We start from the raw sequence: 23,152 nt of genomic DNA on the forward strand, positions 1-23,152 counted from the left end.
TGACTTAGCTAATGTCTTTTAACTTGATAGTATTATTTCCTAAGCAATTTGAATCTCCTATTCAGAACGTTGTTGTCTTGCTGATATTTGAGATGTTTCCTGTAGCTTCCTCTAGTAGTTGCTAAATGTCAGGTCTTAAGTAAAGTTTTCTTTATCCACTTTGAATTGATTTTTGTACAGGTTTGAGATAGGGATAGAGTTTTGTTCTTGAACATTTAGAAATTGCTTTCCTAACACTGTTTGTTACAGAAGTTGTCTTTTTTCCAATGTATTTTTTGTTTGTTTTGTGTTTTTGTTTTATACTTTTTTGAAAATTGGATAGCTATCATGTATGGATTTTTCTGGCTCTCTTCTCTTCCAATGGCATTTTTCTCTACTTGTTTGGTTTTGCTGTTTCTTTGTTAGTTCTGTGACAGTGCTTGGTTGCTACTATTACTGTGACTTAGTATAATTTGAAATCTGGTTTTGTAACAGTCTACTGTTGCTCTATTTGCTATCAGGTATTCTATTTGTCTCCATTGAATATTGGTAATTCCCCCTGCCCCAGTACTGTGAAGGATTGTCATTGGAATTTTGTATTGACCCTATAGATGACTTTGAATTACTACTAACATTTTCACTCTATTAATTTGGCTGATTCATCAGTATAGGAACTCCTTCTACCTGCTCAGGTCTTCATCGATTTCTATCTTCATTATTTGATTAGTAATCATTTTTAGGTCAGTTAGCTTCTTTGTCAGTTAGGGTTTTATTGCTGTGAAGAGAAGCTGTGACCAACACAACTTTTATAGAATTAAGTAAATATTTAATTGGGGGCTTGCTTACAGTTTTGGCTTTGAAGCCTCAAAGCCCATGCCCAGTGATGCACTTTCTCCAACAAGGTCACACCTACTCAAAGAAGACCACACATTCTAATTCTTTTAATTTTCCCAATCTAATCTTCAAGTTCACCAACTAGGCAGGCAATATATAAATATATGAGCCCATGGGGGCCATTCTCATTCCAACTACCACATTTTCTTTGGTTTAGTATGACTGAATATATTTGGAATGAAATCAAAATACTGTTATACTGTTTGCTTTTTCAATTGGTTCACATTGATATATGTATATATATATATATATATATATATATATATATATATATATATATCATACTGACATTTACATCTGGAATTTATAGCTATTTGTTGAAAATATTGTCTCTAAACTTTTTCTTGGTTATTTAAGGACAGAGCCAATTGTCTGTCAGTAGCTATAATTTGAGTTCTTCTTTCCTTATTAACTATCTTTCTGTTTTTGTTTTTTGTTGTTGTTGTTTTTGTTTTATGGGTTTTGTTGTTGTTTTGTTTGTTTGTTTGTTTGTTAGTTTTTAGCTGCTTTACTCCCTGGGTAAAAATCAAATACTTCATTCAATATGAGACTACTTTACCTTCTTTATATATTGTAAATGAATTTTGTAGGTTTTTTCTTGGTTCAGTAGAACATTGGCTATGGTTTTGTCACATAGAGACTGCACCGACTGCAGGTATGGTATCTCTGCCATTGCTTCCTTAGAACATTTATCATTAAGGACTGTTGAACACTGTCTTTATCTTTTTGGCATTTGTTTAAGTGGTCATGTGAGTTGGATCCTTTAATTCACATAGATAATTCACATGTGTTTAAACATTCTTGCACACCTAGAATGGAACCATCTTGATTATAGATATATCTTCTTGATACATTGCTGAATTTTGTTTGTATGTAATTTGGAGAGGACTTTGCATACATGTTCATCAAGCATATTGGCTTTTTATTTTCTTATTTAGTGTCTTAGTGTTCTATTGCCATGAAGTGACACCATTAACAAGGGTACTTATAGAAGAAAGCATTTAACTGGGGGCTTTCTTACAGATTCTGAGGGGTTAGTCCATTATCATCATGGCAGGCAGGCAGGGTACTGTAAAAGTAGTTGAGACTTACATCTTGGTCCTCAGACAGCAGGGAGGGAGGGAGAGAGAGAGAGAGAGAGAGAGAGAGAGAGAGAGAGAGAGAGAGAGAGAGAGAGAGAGAGAGAGAGACAGAGAGAGACACAGAGAGACACAGAGACAGAGACAGAGACACAGAGACAGAGACAGAAACAGAGACAGACACAGAGTCAGAAGACAGAGACAGAGAGAGGTTCTGGCATAGGCATTTGAAGCCTCAAAGCCTACTTCTAGTAACATACTTCCTCCAACAAAGCCACACCTTCTAATCCTTCCCAAATAGTTCATATACTTAGTGTTAAGTATGCAAATATCTGAGGTGACAAGGGCCATTTTGATATGAGTCACCCACCATACTTGATTTGTGTCATTATCCTGTTTTACTATTGGGGTAATACTAACTTCCCAGAATAAGATTGGAATTGTTCCTTTCCTCTTTAATTTCATGAAATAATCAAATGTAACTTGGTTTTATTTTTTCCTAAAAGTCTAAAAAAATTCAGAAATCAATACATTTTGTTATAGAATTTTGTTAGGAGATTTTATCACTATATCAATCTAATTTATTGATGTTTATATGTTTTTTTTAATGTTTGTGTTTCAATTTTGGTAGGTCATACATGTCTAGAAATGTATCCATTTCTTCTAGTAGTGCCTGGTTGCCAGAATATGTGTTTTTTAAATATTTCCAGTGACTATCTATATTTTAATGATAGCTATTATAATTTACCTTATATTTTAATTTTTAATTTTGTTTAAACTGTGTCTTCTCTTCTTTTACTTAATTCAGACATACATTTATCAATCTTGTTATTTTTTTTTAATAAATCAAGTTTTGCTTTCACTGATTTGCTTACATCATAAATATTCTACTTTTAAATTATAATGTTGTCATCTACAGATATGTTGGACCTTATGCTTTTTTAAACACATTTTAGCAAGTATTTACTTTGCATATATACAAAGCATTTTAGACAGTTAAACTTTTTTCCTCAAAGAATTCATAGTGTAACAAAATATGCATGTATATATATATTTTTTTTGCTGAGATGTTTTCTTTATTTTCAATATCTTCTTTCCAAGGTTCCCCTCCAAAAAAAAAAAAAAAAAAAAAAAAGAAATAAAATGAAATAAAATAAAATTTAAAAAACCCAAAACTAAAACAAACCCCTGTTCCTTCCCCCTGCCCCTGCTCACCATCCCACCTCCTCCTGCTTACTGGCCCTGGCATTCCCCTACACGGGGGCACAGAACCTTCACAGGGCCAAGTGGACCTTATTCATAGCTCTCCTATGACATGCATAGCAACCTGAGGACTGCATAAAAAATGAAACATGGAAATATAAAAATGTCTTTATTTATGGTATATGAAGATATGAATAATTATTTCAACTTTTTATATTTATTTACATTTGTCTTATTGGACTATAATAGGAGCTATTTCAGAGCAAATTAAATAATCTGTGCAAAGAAGTTTATTCTGTAGTTACTAGATAGAAGACTAAATATCTGGTAAGTTGATTTGATCTGCAGTATAGTGTAACTCTCAGATTTATTTATTAGATTTTTGTCTAGGTCCCTTATTTACTGATGAGAATGGGCATTGAAGTCACCTGGAAATATTGTATTGTTTTTATTTTCAGTAGCACTTGTGATTTGAAATTGAGTGTAACAATATCTGATGCACAGGAATCTACTATCATTATGTTTTCTTGATATATTACTCCCTTAGTACTGACATTTTTTGTCTGCTTTAAAGTTTGGCTTAAGGTCTTCTTTGCTTGATAACCATAATAGCAAATCCTTCTTGTCTGACCCATTTGCCATGAATACCTTTTCTTCTCCTTTTACATGTATTATGGATATATGTTTGCTGATGAAGTGTGTTTCTTGCAGGCAGCAAAGAGTTTGTATTTTGTTTCTAACCAAACTATCCAGTCTACGTGGATTATTTGGAATATTAATACCATTTACACTGGTGATTATCAATAAAATATATGAAATAATTTGCCATTTTTTCTCTTTTCCTGATGTTTGATTCTTTTCTAATTCTCATTTTCTTATGCTTCTAGTGGAAATGTTCTCCAATTAACTAGTTGTTACTCTAAACTTGTTTTCTGCATTTAGAACTTCTTTTGTTATATTCCTCAACACTCACTAAGTGGCCATGATATCATTTAGTTACTGTTATAATGTTGCTGAAGATTAAACATCAATCTCAGGGATGCAATTTAGTAAAAGGGACTTAAAGCAGGTAGTATATTATGAAATTGAATCCAGGATCGTATTAAGGATGTATTGTACATCTAAGTAACATTCTCCACATCACAATGTATACACACACACACACACACACACACAAACACACACACACAGACACACACACACACACACACACACACACACAAGCTTATAAAATAGGTTTACATATAAAATATCCTTTTAAAAAGCATCCTAAGAGTCAGTTTTCTTTCTCCACCTGTCTTCTCTGACCTACCCTCCCATTCCTCTTCCCATGAAGTTTTCTAGGGTGGTTTACAGGAAAGGGTGGACACTTGTTTCTTCTGCTGTTCTGCATTTCATTCCATGTTTTCTTGAGTCTATTCCCTATGAAAGAGCAAAAGCTAGGGTGTACTCACCTATTTCATGTTTCTCCATTGTCTAACAGCTGGTTAGAAGGAGCAGGTTGTAACCAGAACTGGATGGATGGAATGGCTTTGTTTCTATGCCCCATAGTACAAGTAGAAAGAGACCAAGTTTCTCTTACTTGGAGTTTTCTCCAGTTACATTACCTAATTGGAATTCCAGCCAGGACTGGCACTAAACTCTACTATGCCAGTAGATTTTCGGTGTCCTGACAAAACCCAAGAACAAGAGAAAAGGTCAAGTAAAGAACAGTGGGTAGAAGGGTAATAAGAGGTTGCACTATGTCTGCCACTAGGGATTATGGGTTTCTGAGACCTAGCACCATCATGTCATTATAGTCAGACATGTCTTAACTGTCTCTTGTCACTATGGGCTGGCTACCAAGCTTCTATTCTTCAAAGGAAAGTGACTTTCACTCAGAACCTGATACCCAAATAACTTGCCTTAATAGCATTTGACTAGAGCCGCACTGGATTACAAATGTGGTGCTAGCTGGAATAATGGGGTGATGTATGAATGGAATGGATTGGATTTTATGTAAGAGGAAGATGTAGAGAGTTGCTTTCCAAGCTGTCAGCTCTAGGTCAAGCTTCTCAGGATGAATCTAAGGTAGAGTGCCATGTGGCTGAGAAATGGAGAGTGTTCATGAAGATCAGCATCCCATGCAGCTCCTACGCCAGCCCACCCGAGATCGCCTCTCTTCTGCATCTGTTTTTGTGCTAGTTTTTCTCCATGTCGTTACTTGCCCTCACCTCCAACTCCTTTCCTCTGCTTTGCTATCATGGCCTTTCTGCTAATGCCCATTTCTCCAGTTCTGTTGCAATAACCAGAGGCTGTATGACTCTCCAAGTCTCTGTCTAATCCTGAGCCTTCATGCTGCTTCTTAGCCATCCACCTCTCTGAGGATCTGCTTTCTTGTTTCCACTTTAAGCTGCCAGGAAGTTAAAAATGCTACTTTTACTAATCCTCCATCTTGGCTTCTCTAACTGCTGTGTGTTCTTGGCAAACATTATTTTTCAGGCAAAAGATGGGTGTGCATTCAGTTAACTGTTTTGTTGGCAGAAATAACTTAAATGCTAAAGTTTCTTTGTTGCTGAAATGGGACTGCTTCTTCACTATAGACAGTAGAAAAAGTAAAAATCAACCTAGGGCATTAAAGCAGATTGTTTGATGTGGAATTGAATCCATATCTTGTGTATATTTAACATATGTTGTGTCTCTACATTACTACATCCTCAAATCCTGCCCATCATCACTTGAAATGGTAGCTTATCATACTTGTTTTTTTTTTTTTAATTTCAAAGCTGATAAACTTTACCTTATACAGAGTTGGATATAGTTTTTCTTTTTCTTGATGGGAGTTGGTGCCTCAGGGTCAGGACATATGCTTCATTGTGTAGTGCAGCAGGTCTCCAGGTCAAAATCCTCCTGCTTCAGCTGTTCAAGTGCTGAGATTACAAGTAAATAGCACCATGCCAAATTTGCTCTGTTTCTATTTGGCAGAAGGGAAGTTGGAAATGTGAGGAATACACATCCAATTGACCAGAAAATACAGCAGTTGCATATAACTGGTTGTTTCACAGAAGTGGGTGGGACAACTTATAAGGTTAGATGTACTCTACCTAGCTCAGTCTGTGTTTGTTGCCTGTACTGAGTTTATAGCCAAGCACGATAGATTATCCCTTGCTCAGGAAAAAGCTAGAAGTCATACCCACCTGTATTGATCCTTGTCTACTGGCTTTGGGGATAGATTAGCTCAGTTGCCTCTTACGTGACATGTAGGTTTCCAGGATAGGTTTAAAAATATGCTTCTTCCCAAAAGAAGTCTTGAACATACTGGATTCTTGGTGTAAACTGTCATCATGACATTATATAATATTTATGAAACACTGTGAAGGTTGCTGTGAGGCTGTAAAAGCTCCTCAATTGCCTTCTGGCTCGACTGATCAGCATTCATGCTACTGAGGAGACAGAAAGGAGAGCTGTCATTACCCCAGGTATGTGGACCCTCCTAACTGTCACTCTGGACTCAGATGAGAATATTCCAATTATAGGAATTATTCTTTATTGTCTAGGAATTTTATAGAGAGTACTTTTTGTCCTTTTGCAAGATGGAAGCACTAGATTAAATTTCCCTGTTGGGATTTTATTATAATCAAGTATACCCTTCCCATTTTATTTTTTTCCCATAAGAGAATTCTACATTTAGAGCAAAGAGGGTCTTTTTTTTTGCTTCCCATTTTTCTTACATTGAATAAAAGATTTCTGCTTAGGTATAGACTGTGTCTAAAAATGTATCTCCCAACTTCAAACTTGATTTTGTTCTAGAAACAAATGTTTTTATTCATTCTCTAGTTATAGAATGTCTAGTTAGGATACTAGTGGCAAGCTTATGTTCCTTTTGTTGTAACCTAATATATACAGTAAACAACTCCGTCAGTGCCTCTATCCTTTGACTAGAGAGGTCAAATATTTATAAAATTTAAAACAATCTCTTCCCCTACAAAAGAATTCTCATAAAACAATCCACCATGCTGTTGAAGGGCATGCCCTGATGTTAGATGGCAAAAGCAAAACTCAAAACAAGAAAAAAAAAAAAAAAGATCAAGTGAGAGTCTGGAATTCCTTGTGAGATTAAAGCTAGTATTTTTGTTTCTAATTATATGTATTTTACTCCTTAAAGTGAAACCTCATTTTAGAAAATCCAGGTGGCTGAAAGTGAAAGTTACATGCCATTTAGATGTTACACAGCATTCCAAGATCTTCCTTAAAGCTTTCATTAAGCTTTTCTATTGCAGCAGAGGCACACAGTGGAAAGAGACATTGAAATACTTTTATATTATCCTTTACTACAAAAGTGAATGATGATCCTCACTCCTCGTAAGAGCTGAAAACTGGTGTAGAGAACAGGCTATTTCACTACCAGATAAAAGCAACTTTCGCAATGATCATGACGTCTACTTGTATGTATATAAGATTTGAGAACAGAGCATTTATTTCATTTACACATTTTTGGTTTTGTCTTTAGGGATTGAAATCAGGGCCACATACTTGCTAAAGTGTATACTTTATCAATGACTTATGCCCTGAAAACCTGTATTTTATTATTTCTTTAAAACTGTGCCCTAGTGGCTCATGAAATATTCATTAATTAGCATACAACTCTATTATTATTTTCTTGTTAATGTTTTTAGCTTAACAACACAAGTAAATAAAAGTAGAAAAATAACTATACTAGCCTAACCAGGGATCTAACTGGCGGTATTGCTATTCTGAAGTGGGTGTTGGTAGATGTGGTGGGGCACTTTCCTCATATCAGGAACACTCAGAAAGGGTCATGCCTCACAGCATGATGGGTAGAAACAGTCAGGTGTGGATGGGTTTCCCTCAGAGAGGATGTGGCTTCACTCTACTTATTTTCAAGTGGCATCCTCATAGCGTGCCGAGGATGACAAGCGCCAAATACAAAGCCAGACAGAAGCAATGCTGTTTGATGTGAGTGACAGGTACTTCCCTGTGCAGCAGACATATCCAAAATGGATTAACGTCTAAGCCAGGCCCTTTCACCTGTATCCTCTCCTGAGAATTGACAAAGCAGTGTGTGGGGCTTCTCCCTAGACCTGCTGACTCTTCTGCCACCTTTGAGGTGACACCAGTTTCTGATCTGAGAGAGCATGTCATTTGGGGTCAGTTGCTGTGCCATTCGGTGATGTCTTATAAGGGATTCCCTGTGGTCGAGGAAGAGGGACAAAGAAAGAGAAAGACAAGGAGGGGGCTGGAGACAGTTCAGTGTGGCCTCTTGGTAAATGTCATCTATTCCCTTTTTATTGATAATTTTCTTTATTACTAGCTTTCTATATTTCTAATGAAAACTGCCTCAATTACACAGTCTGTATAAAGCACATACTCAGAAGTATGAGACTCACAGGTAAGAATCACACAGCATTTTTGAAGTCCAAGTCCTTCTGGCCTTTTCTGATAGCTGAGTTCTTACCATAGCATTAAGGGAGTGTGCAGCTGGGGGCACCCAGGATCAGGCAGACCTTGTTGGTCTTCAGTAATTCTTGCCATCAACATTCCCATGACTTACTCCTTCATAAAAAATGCTTCCTTCTGACTAACATCCCCAGGAATTCATCTCCACCTATGATGTGAGGAGGGTATGGAACTGCTCATCCTGGGCTGCAGATGAAGCCCTAATAATGTGGTTAAGCTAACAAGGAATTTCCATATGTTGGACATTGTATTTGTCTCACTATTGGTCGGAGGTTTTACAAGGCTTTTGTGGCGTTTCCAGATTATGGTCCTTACTTCTGACTGTGAGTGAAAAAGCTTGGAACCCTATGTGCTTGTTGGCTCTGTACCGTGACCCAAAGAACACGAACAATACCATAAAGCATATGAAGTAGCAGCAGAGAGGAGAGAGAAAGAGGCCTTTCATACATCCTACCCTGGGTATTCCTGTGGTATGAGGCTGTTGGTTCCTCCCATTATTTATGTCAGAATGCAGTGGCTTTTTCTTACTTGCCTATCAACTGAACTCTCATATCTTTAATGATATGATTCCACTTCAAAATATTCTATCATTCATTCTTAATTGGCAAGGGCGCTAAAACAATGGCTAAAACCAACTATTACCAAACATCATAAACAGTAAAAAACTTTAATTAGTAATAGTAATAGAAAGGTAAGTGCATTGAAACCCAGCCTCAAATCAGCCAGATTTCCCCCCTTTCTCTGAAGTGAAGAACTGTCTACATGGTGGCTGTTCGTTTTAATTTATCCATGCTAAGTAAATGAACATTTAGGTCCCAAACCACCATAAAGAACTCATTCCATTAAATTTCTAGGAAAAAAAAATCCACCACCTTTGACATAATTTGAAAGTCCAAGCATGAAAACGATAGCGTGTGCAAGCAAGCCACACAGCCCTAGTGTCAACAGCCCAGTAGTTCTGCAAGCCACACAGCCCCAGTGTCAACAGCCTGGTAGTTCTGCAAGCCACACAGCCCCAGTGTCAACAGCCCAGTAGTCCTACTGGCATCTGGAGCTAGGAGGAAGAAGTAAAACTGTTTGTTCCACTCTGTGCTGAAGTCTCTTTGCCCGGCTGATTTTTCTTTTCCCTTCTGAATAGGAAAGCGGAGTTAGCTCTGTCATATTGAGTCAGTTGGTAATGGGGTCCGCCAGGCGTGGAGGAGATAAAAGCCACCACCTGCCTTGCCTCTGCTTCCCCTGCCCCACTTCCCAGTCGCCAGTTGTCTGCACAGCTGCTGACAGCCAGTCATTGTTCCACTTCAGAGCTGTCAGGAGCTCAGCTGTCCCAGTCTTAGCTTCACAATCGCAGTTTGAATGCAACTCTTGGGTGGGTTTTGAGTGCACCTTGGCCATGACCCCTCGCTGGGCCATGTGCCTGTAGGACTGAGCAGAGTCTGAACAGAAATAGCTTGTGTGTTTGACATGTGCCAGGGGGACCAAGGGGGAGCCCAGACAACATTTCCAAGAGGGAAGGGTTTTTTAATCAAAGATGAAAGGGATAGAGTGTACACTAATAAACTATTTAGCATGGGTCAACTTGAGGCTGCAGAGTATACATTCACATCATTGTGAGACTAGAGTCCTCTTCTCTTTAATGTTGCCTGAGCCTGGCCAATAGACCTTTTTGGCAATTGTCATTGGCTCAGAGATGGTGCATGACTTAGGTCAACAAGAGTCCTGGAGACTCGTGCATGGATCTACACAGTAAGCTATCTCAGCATTCCTCCATCTCTCCCTCCCTCCTATAGCTTTCTTTCACAATGGTGGATATTGAAGCAAAAACATTGAACATGCAAAAACAGAAGTATTGAGCTAGACTACTGCTACTGCTACTCAGAACACCTCTAGATAAAAGCACCTTTAATTTTTTATAAGTTCCAGTGACTCCCTTGAGGCTCCAGTGCTGCTCCTTGGGTGTCCCTTCATTTCTGTAGATGTAAATCCCACACTCCCCCAATGACGCTCCTGAAAATGTGTTAATTGCTGTCCCCAGCCTCTTCCTATAGCACCAAGCTAAGCAGATTGGACTTCCTCCCATAGGTGGACCTGAGTAGATGGACTAGAGATAGTGAGTGCTCTGTGAAAAAGGGATGACAGTAAATTAAAGCAGGTCCTAAATAGACAACTCATATAGTTACATTCCTCGGGAATCTACCCCAGACTCTAAAGAACATTGAAACTCTTGATCACACCCATGATCTGGACCACATAGGGTATATAGATTACATATTTATCAGATTTGTCAGGTGTTTGGAAGTTATGTAGTCCTATCTGAATGCCATACATTCATGTGACCAGCAAATACTTTTTAATGATGCATGATGTTATAATGATCACCTTAAATTGTGCTTCTCTTTCCCCTGAGTCTCTGATATGCCTTTAGGAGAGAATCTTTTGTAGTTCCCTTCATAAGGGCATCAATATAACCAAGCTTAAGATTAAAATACAAGGACAAGTGGCATTTCCTTTTCCATTTCAAATCTGCGGCGTGGTGAGAACACTCAGGAAATTAAAATACTGTCTTTAAAGCTCTGCTTTTATAAGGATGAGAAGAAAATTGCCACACACTAGCATTTGTCAGCTATCAAGAATTTTATAGTCTAAAAATGTTTGCCAACATTTTTCTCATGTGAAATGTATTATACACAGTGAGTAAAAGCAAACATGGACACTTTATATGTAGATCCTTTTAATAACTTGAAGCCAGAATAAATGATCAGCAAGGCTCAGGGTTAATAATGGGCTCAAATGATGCCTTAAAGTCAGCAGCAGACCTCTGCATTAAGGCAATAGTTTGTACATGTCTCCTCTTACTGTCTTGACAAAACAATGATTGAATTCTAAGCAGATGGCTCTTCAGTTACTTAAGTGTGTGGGCATATATATTTATATATACATATATGTTTTTATAACATATATCAGTGTATATTTCTACATACACACATACACACTATTGATTCTTGAACTCCATATTTCTTTTAAAAGTTATGTCATGGAAAAATTTCAATAATTATAGATTGAAGCTATCTCAGTACATGCAACCACAGACCTATTTGTCATAAGACCAGATTGTATAAATCAGAGTTTATATAGTCTACATCACTGATGAGTTCTGTGATGTAGAAGTGCAATATTCAATATGAAGAATCTTAAGTTCTTCATTTTCAGAAAAAAAACCAACTTCTATCTGTTTTAAAGTCATAGTCTCAAAGGTGTCACACAAAGTCTTAGTGCAACTTTAATTTATAACAATTTCAAGGATGTTAATGCTATCAACTTATTTAAATGTATGATTATTTAACTATGCAAGCCTTTTTTCATATTTAGTGCTTAAACTTTTATTACCAGTTCTTTTTCTTTCAAGTGTTTTCTTTTTTTCATTCAAAATTTGATTTATTTTTCCTGAGAGAGAAACTAGAGCCAAAATTTAAATTACAAATTCAATATTTAAGAGTGATATAACTGTCCCTATATGAGAAACTTATCTAGTTGAAAATTTAAATTACATTTTAAAGTTTGTACATTTTTACTACTAACATTTCTAATGTTGAGCACTGTACTATGAGTATTGAGATGTGTCAGACAGAAGTCCAACATGTTTATGTTTCTTGTCACTTTTCTTAGTTGCTGTCATTTTCTGGATACTGCCAATCTCACATACTTTCTTACCCAGTGAAGAGCATGTGAGTTTAATTTCCTTGCCAAGTCACAGTCATACACACTAATTACAAATGTCTTTAACATTGAATTTATCCCTTAATGTAGGAAATATAGTTGGCTAAGGCTAAGGACACCTAACGTAATTGTTCACTTTTACATGTCTTCATGTCTTCACATAAAACCAGAGACTGATATTCATGGAACACATGAGTCCCTCTGTCTTATTGATAACATTTTGATAAGAAGTATAAGTTCCACAAAATGCTTCTAAGAAAACATGTGTTAGGAGCAAGATGTCTGTGTGTGTATGTGGCCTTGGGTGCCCTTGAACAAGCCTGTGCTGGCCTGAAGAAAGCCAAAAGCATAAACCAGACATAAAGAGCTCTAAGCACACACTGTAGAAAGCAGTAGCTCTTTGGAACCGTCTTCTATTTGGCAGAAACAAATGCCGACTCAGCCCTTTCATCATTCATCTCTGAGTATATTAAATTTTCTGTCTTGTCCAAGGTGTGGATCTTTTTGTAAAAACCTTCCAAGGTGAAGTCTTTATGTCTGCAAAATACAAAGTTTATAAGCTTCTTTCTTAAGAACAAGGGCAGTTTATTTCCTGAGTATTAATATAAAATTTTTATTGGATATTTCCTTGGTATATATGCAGTATTGTAGTAGGCATGAGGAAAATAACCACATTGCATCAGAGGCTACACTCACGGTCTCTGCTTACAGTCTTTCTTGAATATAAGTGTCTTTCCTCTAGTAATTCTCATGAATAGACATTCCCAACTCTTCCCTTCTCTTAATTCCTTACATCACTGCATGGCTTCTAGAACACAGTCATGTACTTAGATAAGGGTATAGGAAAAGAAAAAAAAGAAGTAAGGAAGAATAAAAAATAAAGACCATTGAGATGTGACAGGACAGTGTAGACAAATGATTTACAAAAAGACCAGAGAATGAAGGTTTTTTTTTCAAGATAAATGGAATTTTATTATGTTCATTTAATTTTGTTGGGAAGATAAACAATTCAGAAAAATAAAAATATCCAATTTATGCTGCTAAATAAAAGTTATTTAACAAAGAGAGAAGCTTGATGAAATTATGTCACATAGATAATGAGACTCAGTTTTGTTTTATTTATTTTTTAAAGGTTACATCTTGGATATTTGTTAAAGTCAGTCTTTAACTGTTCAGAATATTGAATGTATTTACTGAATCAAAGTCACTGGCATTTAAAAACTGATTATTGTGTCCAAGTTTTATAAAAATACATTAACTTTTAAAACTGTTATTCAAAATAGTAATTTGAGTGTGTATGTACAATCAATTTAAATGAATTTATTTCTTTTATAATTAGATAATAACCTCTTAGATTGTATTGTCAGTAGCATATGTAAGTAGAAGATTACATATGTGTGCATGCTCATGCATTTGTCAACGCCAGGTGATTTCCTCAATGTTGTTCTTAAACCTGTGAGGCTGGGTCCCTCAGTGAATATTGACTACAACAATTAAGCTAAGATTTTTGTCAATTGAACCTTGGAGCCATCCTATGACTGCCTACCAGTGCTGGGCTTACAGACTTATGACAATGAGCAGAGTTCACGTTTTTATGTCGATGTTGATGGCTTAAATTCTGATTCTGAAATTTACAGAGTAGTCACTTGCCCACTGAATGGTAGTCTCATATCCAAATTAATCAACATTCTACTGACACATATATGTAAACATATAGTTCAATAATTGTAACATGTTATACTTTAGAAACTGATGTATGGTTTGATATCTTACCCAGAATGCTTTAGCATATAAATAACAGTAACAAAATGTCTTATCAGGATCATATCTACTATGCTACTAACAAGAGAATGAAGGTTTTAAGTTTTATGATCAAACAAGGAAAGTGAAAGTTACTATGTATTTACTTAGGAGATACTGAGAAAAGAACTTTTTTTTTTTTCAAAAACTTCCACTGATGAAAGTCAGATATAATAACAGCATCTGAAAGTATCTAAAAAAAAAAAAAAAAAAAAGAGAGCCTGTTCTACTAATAAGGAGGATGGGATTACTTTTGAACAAGTATCATTGTATTTTATTGTCATTCCAAGTTCATGTCATTGTCATCAAAGTGATTACAAATGGTCACCAGTGAAGACTTTGTCCCGGGGCATTCAGAAGCAGAGTACAGCCTGGACTGACCTGTTGGCTGTAATTTGTCTGGCATTGCCCATGAATCTCATTTGGATACTTACATTTCATAGGGTCTAGAATTAATAATTCTGGTGTCCTCTTCTCTCAAGTTTCCAAATCATCACCCAAAAGGATGTTTTTGGAGGTGCATGGCAAAACTTGTAAATCTTGGGAGATTATATCATGTGCTCCAAAAGAAGTCTGGCCTCCTGTTATAGGTTTGTCACTTAAAAGAGCCCAATAAAAAGTGGAAAGCAAAAACAAACAAATGACTAAAAGATGATTTTTTTCAATGTGGTCATACTGACAAGTGGATAAAAAGATCCAGTGAACCCCTACGTCTGTCTTCAGGGTCCTAAAGCGAGATTAAGTTTTAAACAGCCAAGAATATTCTCAGCTATGCATGGAACACAGTGTTAAACCACCCACCACTGACCTGTCTTTCTCTGGGCTCTGGTCTCATCCTGTAAGGTGGACTGACAAGTTGTTAAAATTGTGTAAATCCTCATTCTGTGAGAGAAGTTCTCACCCTGTCTGGTGCATTTCCTTCTCCTTGTCTGAAATTCTTGAGAGAAAGTCCCAATTTCGTTGGGGTCTATTATTTCAATAGTCTGATGGTCAGATTGAGAGCCAATTGGTATCTTTTTAGAACGTCTTCATTTCTAATGAGTCCTTTACATATTTCATCTAGAATACATTTGTCATAGAAGCCTGGACACATTGCCTGGGGCTCTAGAACAGAGAAAAGTTTGAAAGCAAAAGCAATGCCTCAGGAAGATTAATGAAGATTAGAACAAATAGTAGACTTTTAAGTTTTGATCTTTACCTATGTGGTCTTATCTGTATGATCGATATAATCATAAAGGTTTCTTGTCTTAGATAATACTATAGTAATTAGATATGCATCATTTTACGAAGTGAAAAGGCCAGTTTGAAATAGCTATATGCTGTACATTTCTAATTAAATGTCCTTTCAGAGAAGGAAAGCTAATAGACACAGAATAAAGACTAGAAACAAAAGAAGGAGGAGGTAATGGAAGACAGAGCATGAGTGCATTTTCAGTCAGTGATCTACTTTCTATGGTATTGTGACTCTAGGTGACAATGCATTAGATAAACTGTATAATGCAAACAGTGACCTTAGTGTTGTGGAGTTTAATTAGTAATAATGTGTCAATATCGGTTCTTTTCAAAATGTGTATGTGCATGTGTTATGCTAGTGTAGGTATTATGGTTGTGTAGGAAGCTTCATATGTGTACATACATGCATTCACATGTATGTGGAACCCAGAATACAGCCCTGGGTGTCATGTTCAGGAATATCTTCCACTTCATTTAAGGTATAATCTCTGGTTGACCTGGAGGTCACCAGATAGGCTAGTGTTGCTGTCCACTAAGCCTCAGCAATCCTTGTGTCTCCACATCTGCAGAACAGGGCTTGCAAGCGTGGGCCACCACGTCCAGAATTTTCAGATGTATTCTGGGGTTTGAATTTAGGTCCTCATGCCTATAAGGTAAACCTTTTACTGACTGAGCTGTCCCTCAGCTCTGGGTAGTGTTCATTATAAGACACATGGCACAGCAGTGCTGAGCATTAACACTAGTTATGTTGGGGGAAAGTGTTATACGAACTCTTACTTTTTTTCAATTTCTAAATAATTGAAAACTACACAAAAAGTGAATCCTGCTAATTTAAAAGTATACACGTGTGAATCTAAATATCTATTTATCTATAAATTCCCACAAACCAGCTACAGAACACCCAGATGAATGTTTCTGTGAATAATGTGCATTATGTAATCCAGTCTAAATTATTCCGATAATATTTCTGTGACAGTCTGTTTATCGTTGAAGAATTATACTAGGTATGAGGATCCTTAGCAATTCTGAGACCATTATTAAATATACCTTGCTATATGCTGCATTGGCTTTATCTCTGTATTACACAAACATGACAAATATTTTAGCTAATCAACCTATAATTGCAGGGTTCCTACTAATACAGACAACTGAACATTAAATATCAACTCACAGTCTAAAGCATTTAGAATCTAACCATGTAAAAGCCCCATTTCTAGGAGTTTTTATTTTTGGTGTTTTCTGCAATAGCACTTTTAAAAATATTTATTTTTTTATTGATGATAGAGTATGGTCTTATGGGAAGGCCTTATTTTATCAAAATTTGTTCAGAACAATTTCTTTGAAGAACAATCATATACAGAGTTTAGCCTTTAAAATGTATTCATGTAACAGCCTTATTCATGACATTCAATCAGAATTTGAAAGTATTCCTGCAGAACATTGGTAGTATCCTATTTCTAAATATTTATTTATTTTATGTGCATGTTTCTTTTATGTGCTTGTGTACAAGTTATATAGGCATACAGGAGCCAAACAAAGCCAGAAGTAGCATCAAAGCCTGTTTATTGGTTGTAAACCACCACGTGGTTATTGGGAACTGTATGAGCTGTTAATGCTCTTAAACTCCTGCTAATTCTGTCCAGCTCCACTTGGGAATATCTTCTAAAATAAAACAAGACCACCTGATTCTCTCTAGTCACTAATAAGCTTCAATTTATCCTCCTCTTTTACAAATGGCAATGTGTCATTGTTGATTCTTCTGCCTCATCCTCCCTAACATTGTGATCGCACGTTCTTCCTCTATGCTTGGGTTTTCTGGTGCCTTTTATCAGAAGTTTGCATGACGTTTATTGATATCCCTCCAGCCATGGTTCAGTTCCTTTGTGTGTATTTTCATCCTAGGACCTCTTTGTCGTGAGAATTTTGGATTCTTAAAAATCCCAGTTATGCTATGTGAATGTTTTTGTTTTAGTCCCAAAGTGTGGGATATGGGGCTGCTTCAGATTGCCCATAGCCATTAACACTGACTGTTTCATACTCGAGGAGAGGAGTGATATTTTACCAGCAGCAGATAGTTTATGTTTAGGACTTTGGAGAAGGTATAAATGGGAGAGCCCTAAGAGTTCCTCTGGAGGCTGCTGCTCCCCATGCTGCTGTGGTTTGTTAAGTGGTCATAAGAAGAAGAATTTAAACCCTGACTAGGAGGATCAAACTACCTACCCCAAGGAACTTGACACCCTTAACCAGCAGCAAATTGCCTAAATAGGTCTAGGCTCCCTTTCCCTGCTAACCATCTTTCTCTCTTCCCTAGTGTTTGGGGGATTGGAGGGAATGGGGTGGAATAAGGGCTGGAAGGGTGGTAGATAATAGAAAGAACCCAGTAAAATGGCAGAGACAAGCGTGCCAACACTCCTCCCTGCTGCAAAGGTCACACTGTTGGAAGGTAAACATAAAAGTAAATGTCCTGAAGAAACTGGAGACTTTTGGAATTTCATCCAAATACTTCTAAATTCTAAGTGGACATTTACAATCTCAAGAAAAAAGAATAATGAGGAAATAATATCATATTCTAAGAGCCATCTGTAAGCCCACATGATTTTGGTTTACTTAATCATACTCCTATAGTTTTTAAATGATCTATAGATTTTCATGTGGTGGTAACAAATGTGTTAGCTCCATGATTGAAAACATTTGTTAATATAAAATTGGGCATTTTTTGTGATGTCTGTACTGCTTTGCATGACTGTATTATGTTTTTAACATTCAAAAATCCAAATTGTGAGTAAGTGATACAAAGTTTACTTCTTCATAACTTTGTCTTCATCTTATGGTTTCCAGAAAATATGGTTGACACCAAAAATATTTTCTATATTACTCTTTGTCATTCGAACTAGAGCAGAACTTGGAACTAGTTTTTAACAGTTTCTAAACAGCTGTCCTTTTGTTGACAACTGTCTCTACTATCTAAGGGACTGACTTCCTTACCTCATAGAATTTATAGAGCCCTTACTTCCTTTAAGGCTTCAGGTAGTTTTAAATTATTATTCATGGAAACATTTTTTAAAGAAAAAAATTGACTAGTTTTGCATTAGAGTGGGATGGGAATTGTTTTTAGAAACTCAGATCTTCCTACCTATGAATATATGATATGGTATATTTTTCATGGCAAGAAAATTATTTACACAATTGAAAGCTGTCCATATTGGTCTGCCTTAGTGAATTTGATAAGTGTATTTTGCAATTTTTATTAAATGCTCACCGAAGTATTTTACTTGATGAAAAAGTTGTGTGTGTGTGTGTGCATGTGTAAAGCTTTGAAGGGACTATTCTTTTATTAACCAAATAGAAAAACTGGCATTCAAAGTGATATACGTGTGTGTGTGTGTGTGTATGTATCATATATGTAAATATGTATGCATATATATACTTGATTTTTCACACACATAATTATATACAATTTGTATTTGAGAAAGAAACAAGTAATTTTTCTCTAAATAGCTTTTATTTCAGGAAGAAAATTCAAAAAATATTGTTTAAGATCTTTGTGTCAAGCACCATGTTGTAAAAAGTAATGTTGGTATTTGTCAGTGGGAATTAACATTTGGACAATATTTTTTGCACCTTCGATTGGATGTACTTGACTTTAGAATAGCATGACTAAAGTAAGACTTGTGCAGATTAAAAAAATAATGTGTTTCTCCTTTCCTTGGAGCTGGGCTGTGGTGAAGATTGCCTTGAATATGGTAAACCATCAGGTCTGGATATCAGCACATGGCCTATTTGTAGTTCCATCTGTGTCTAGACTGGAGAACTTTGTGCATCTCACATACTATAAAAACTAACATGAAAGCATAGGCTTAGATTTTTTTTTAAGACCTACATTAGTAAGAGTTCTTAAATGCTTTATCCTCCCATGTAACCTACCACCCACTAGAGAGGTAGTGGAAAGGAAAGGTTAATAGGGAAAAAGGGGATGTGGGCCTTTTTAGAAATATTCTCTGAGGGTGTATCCAATCTTTGTTGTCAGGATATCTGCAGTTAAATTCACATGAATCAGCAGTGGTGGCACTTGCAAACACCATTCATGAATCAGTAACAGCAGCTTGATCCAGGAGAAACAGGCTTTGCCAATCAGGCCCAAGTCTGCAGAATTGGCAAGAAGCCGCCAGAACACCACTAGAAGTTCTTTGGTGTATGTCTTTCTATAAAATCATGACAAATGAGCCACAAAGATGGTAAGGCATGCCAATGCCACAGAGTTGTCAGTGAAGACCAGTGTCAACAAAGCCCAAAGAAGACCAGTAAAGAGTGGCGAGGTGAACCAATGCCCGAGTGTTTTCCAGTTTCAGTTGGGTTATATTTATACCCTTTCCAAACATCATATGTTCTCTCAAGCATCTACTCTAGTGAAACATCACTTTCTCTTTTCCCAACTAGCTTCCACAAAAATACTGTCTGATTTCATCAAAACATCCTCTTATAAGTCAGTTTTCCAGAAAACAAAATTATATACACAATTGATTCTCCAAAGAAACCAAAAATTTCCACTTCATGAAAGCACACAGGTAACAGCTGTTTGTTTTGTATGAGTGCATGTATGTGAATATTGTTGGACATAGCAGAAGGATAGGCAATTTTAGAGATCTATACTAGCTGACATTAGGTCCAGATAGGTAGCACAAATGAGTGAATATAGGATATGTCTCTTTTGTCCCTCTTTAACTCATCTTGGCCTCACTCTTATTCTGGCCATTAATATAGAAAACAATGTATATAGGCTTTTACCAGTGTCACACAGATACAGCCTGACAAATGGGTGTCTCACATTTCATTTTTTTCTGACAATGGCTTTTCAAACCATATATTGTGATAAGTAGATATCACCCAGTCTCCATGCTGGACCAATTAAATAATAGAAATGTAAACTGAGGACCCCTGTAACCACTGGGGCCACTGTTTGTTGGGCAAATATGCCCTCCTCCCCTTGCGTTGGGGAGTAGCTATGGAATCTATGACAAAAGATTTCTTTAAAGACCCTAGGAAATAATAGTAATTACCCATTGCCAAGGATGTTTCTAGACTCTCACTGAAATGACTCTATATCTCCATATTTTACCTGTTACCTTCTGAATGAAATCTCACAGGTCTTTTGGACACTGACGTTTCTTCTACCATAGCAGAAGATAGTTCAGGATGCTACATAAGGCTTATGTTCTGGATACTGTAACAAGTTGTTGGCAGGCATGCCTAATGTTGCCAGATAGGTTGTTTTTATCAAGAAAGAGTATAAATCTGGAATTTTTGTATTTTGATTCTTAAGTACTAGAAAACATTTAAAGTACTTTAGTGGATAGATGAAAACATAGCTGCAAACTGTATTTTTCCCTGGGCTCCGTTTTGTGGTCAGTGGGCTGTTTGAATGGAAAATGAATCATCTCTACAATAGAATGTTGTCTCCAATGGAAGGCTTGGGCTCTTCACATGAGGTCAGCTGCACATGAGTAGCAATGAAAGCACAGAGAAAAATGGTTGTCAACTCTGTGGATGAATTGGCATTACTGTCAATATTATCAATGAGAGACTAGGGTGGTCCCCACATGTTTACTTCAGAAGAGATAACATTGATCAAGGACCTTAGCTGGTGGGATAGCATCTCCTTTAGTAGATTTACAGGTCGACGCTGCTGCTGCTTCAAGAAAAACCAGAAAAACACCCACACTACAACAGAGAGAGAGAGAGAGAGAGAGAGAGAGAGAGAGAGAGAGGGAGAGAGAGAAAGAGGGAGAGAGAGAGGGAAAGAGAGAGAGAGAAAGAGAGAGAGAGAGAGAATACAGCACAAAGCCAGCTCTAATTTCCATATGCCTCTTCCCTACCTTGCGTCAGACTAGCACCTCCCACGAGCAGACAGCTCATCTATGCTGTGCTATCATTCCTGTCATTTCTTCTCTACCTTTCCTTTTTTTCCTCTTTCTCTCTCTCTCTTCTTTTTGATACAGAGGCTCATATAACCTAGGCTAGCTTAGTACTCTGTGTACCTGAGGAAGGCTTTGAACTTAACCCTCCTCCTGCCTATAATTTCCTGATGGCTGGCATTTTGGATGTATGGTCAGATTATACAGGCCTGGTGCTCAGACCCCAGAATTTGGTAAACCTAATATTCCAAAGTGCTATTAATATTATAATTTGTAATTACTAATATTACAAATGCCTGGAGATTGGAGTCTCCTGGCCTCGCTGTAAGCGCTTGCAGCTCCATGATTTTGTCTGCAGTGGGTGAAGTGGAGCTCTGAATGATATATATAGCCACATCTCTGACCGTTATTTACTATTTGTGTCTCCTAAGCAAAACTATGTTTGGGTTCTAGATTTACACAAGAACTACTTCCTGAACCAGAAAAAACAGCTGGTCTTGTGGTTTCTGCACCAGGGAGCTTTAGCAGGAGGAGAGTGAATTCAAGACTAGCTTAGGCTTAACTACATTCTGAGACCCTGTCATAAAGAAAAAGAGAGAGAGAGGGGAGGGGGCAGGAGAGAGAGGGGGGTAAGGGGAGGGGAGAGAAGGGGAGGGGAGGGAGAGAGGAGATAAATACAACAGGAGAGGGTTGGGAGTCCTAAGGATATTCTTTTGGAGCAGTCATCTACTGTAAAGGGTTTGTTATTGTTTTTTGAATGTAACTATGTTCCTATGTACATGTTGCTCATACGAGGAATTACATCTCACCAGAAAAGGACAAATAAACTACTCACATGAAGTAAAAATTATTTAGGCCATAAAATCTCATTACCCAATTATGTTCTAATCAGTCCTTCAAAGACGTTCATTGGTGCTCAGAGAACAGATGCTTCTCTGAGTGGACATTCACTTATAGAATGCTCTTGACCACCCAGGGCCAAATAAGTCCACATACCCTTGTAAACATTGAAGAAATTTCTTTAAGGAGACAACCTCTTTCCCTTTTCAGACATTCTTCCAAAACCCCCTTTTGTTTCATCACTTGGGAAAGTCCAGAAATTGCTGAAATTCTAGTCACTCAAAATGTAGTCAGGATTCTGAACTATTCAGTTAATACAGAGTCCCACGAGGATTAAAATATTTACACTAGCATTATGTTGTTGAATGAAGCCAGATTTAATCGAGATGCACATGGAATTTTGATTGAGAATAATTTGGTGTGTTTGTAAATGATGTAATTTTGTTGAGACTTCACCTATTCAATGGCCACTGTGAGACTAAGAGACAGAGTGAATCCATTGGACTCTTAATCAGTGGCTCATTTGCTCCCATTCAAATGTGCACTTGAGTATTTATTTATTTATGTCTTTATTTTACCATAAGCATTTAAAAATATACCCAGAGAACTCTGCCAATTACAGAAGGAGCTTGGGAGGTATCAATAAGAGAAAACGGCCTAGCATGATTTTGTGAAGCTCTGACCAGCAAGTGGAACATGCCAATAAGAGCTGAGAGCCAAGCTCATCAGCTTGCTAGATTAGATACAGCCAGCCAGGCCTGCAGAGAGGCAGGCATCTAAATGGGAAGGACTGAGGGTACCATGGAAGCCATTGAGAATGTTCTCCCACAAGCTCATGTTCACATGATAATCACAAAACTTAATTAAAAATCACTGGTATTTTCTCTATTTGTTTCCCAGGCAGAAAGCTCAAATACCAGACTGAATGGCTCAAAATTGAACACCTGGCAACCCTAATGACTTCATTTGCACAGTGACTTATATTGGGCAGATATAGAAATGGAAGGAGGTGAAGGAAAGTGCAGGGAGCTCAAGGAGATT

General features: G+C 37.0%; 1 protein-coding gene and 2 long non-coding RNA genes across 14 annotated transcripts in view; 2 read left to right on the forward strand and 1 right to left on the reverse strand.

Annotated features, from left to right (window-relative positions):
• Macrod2 (mono-ADP ribosylhydrolase 2) overlaps positions 1–23,152 on the forward strand; it is a 1,944,357-nt gene that overhangs the window by 878,767 nt on the left and 1,042,438 nt on the right. The gene's annotated exons all lie outside the window — the stretch shown is intronic.
• Positions 1–23,152, forward strand: part of LOC116091031 — a 108,317-nt gene that overhangs the window by 82,430 nt on the left and 2,735 nt on the right. The gene's annotated exons all lie outside the window — the stretch shown is intronic.
• LOC116091036 overlaps positions 5,964–23,152 on the reverse strand; it is a 19,927-nt gene continuing 2,738 nt past the window's right edge. Inside the window, exons 2-3 of the long non-coding RNA XR_004118908.1 lie at positions 6,332–6,577; positions 5,964–6,108 (exon numbers count right to left, since the gene is read on the reverse strand). This is a non-coding gene — a long non-coding RNA (uncharacterized LOC116091036). The remainder of the gene's footprint in view (positions 6,109–6,331; positions 6,578–23,152) is intronic.

This window comes from Mastomys coucha, unplaced genomic scaffold (assembly GCF_008632895.1).
Source record: "Mastomys coucha isolate ucsf_1 unplaced genomic scaffold, UCSF_Mcou_1 pScaffold15, whole genome shotgun sequence".
Classification (NCBI taxonomy): Eukaryota; Metazoa; Chordata; class Mammalia; order Rodentia; family Muridae; genus Mastomys; species Mastomys coucha.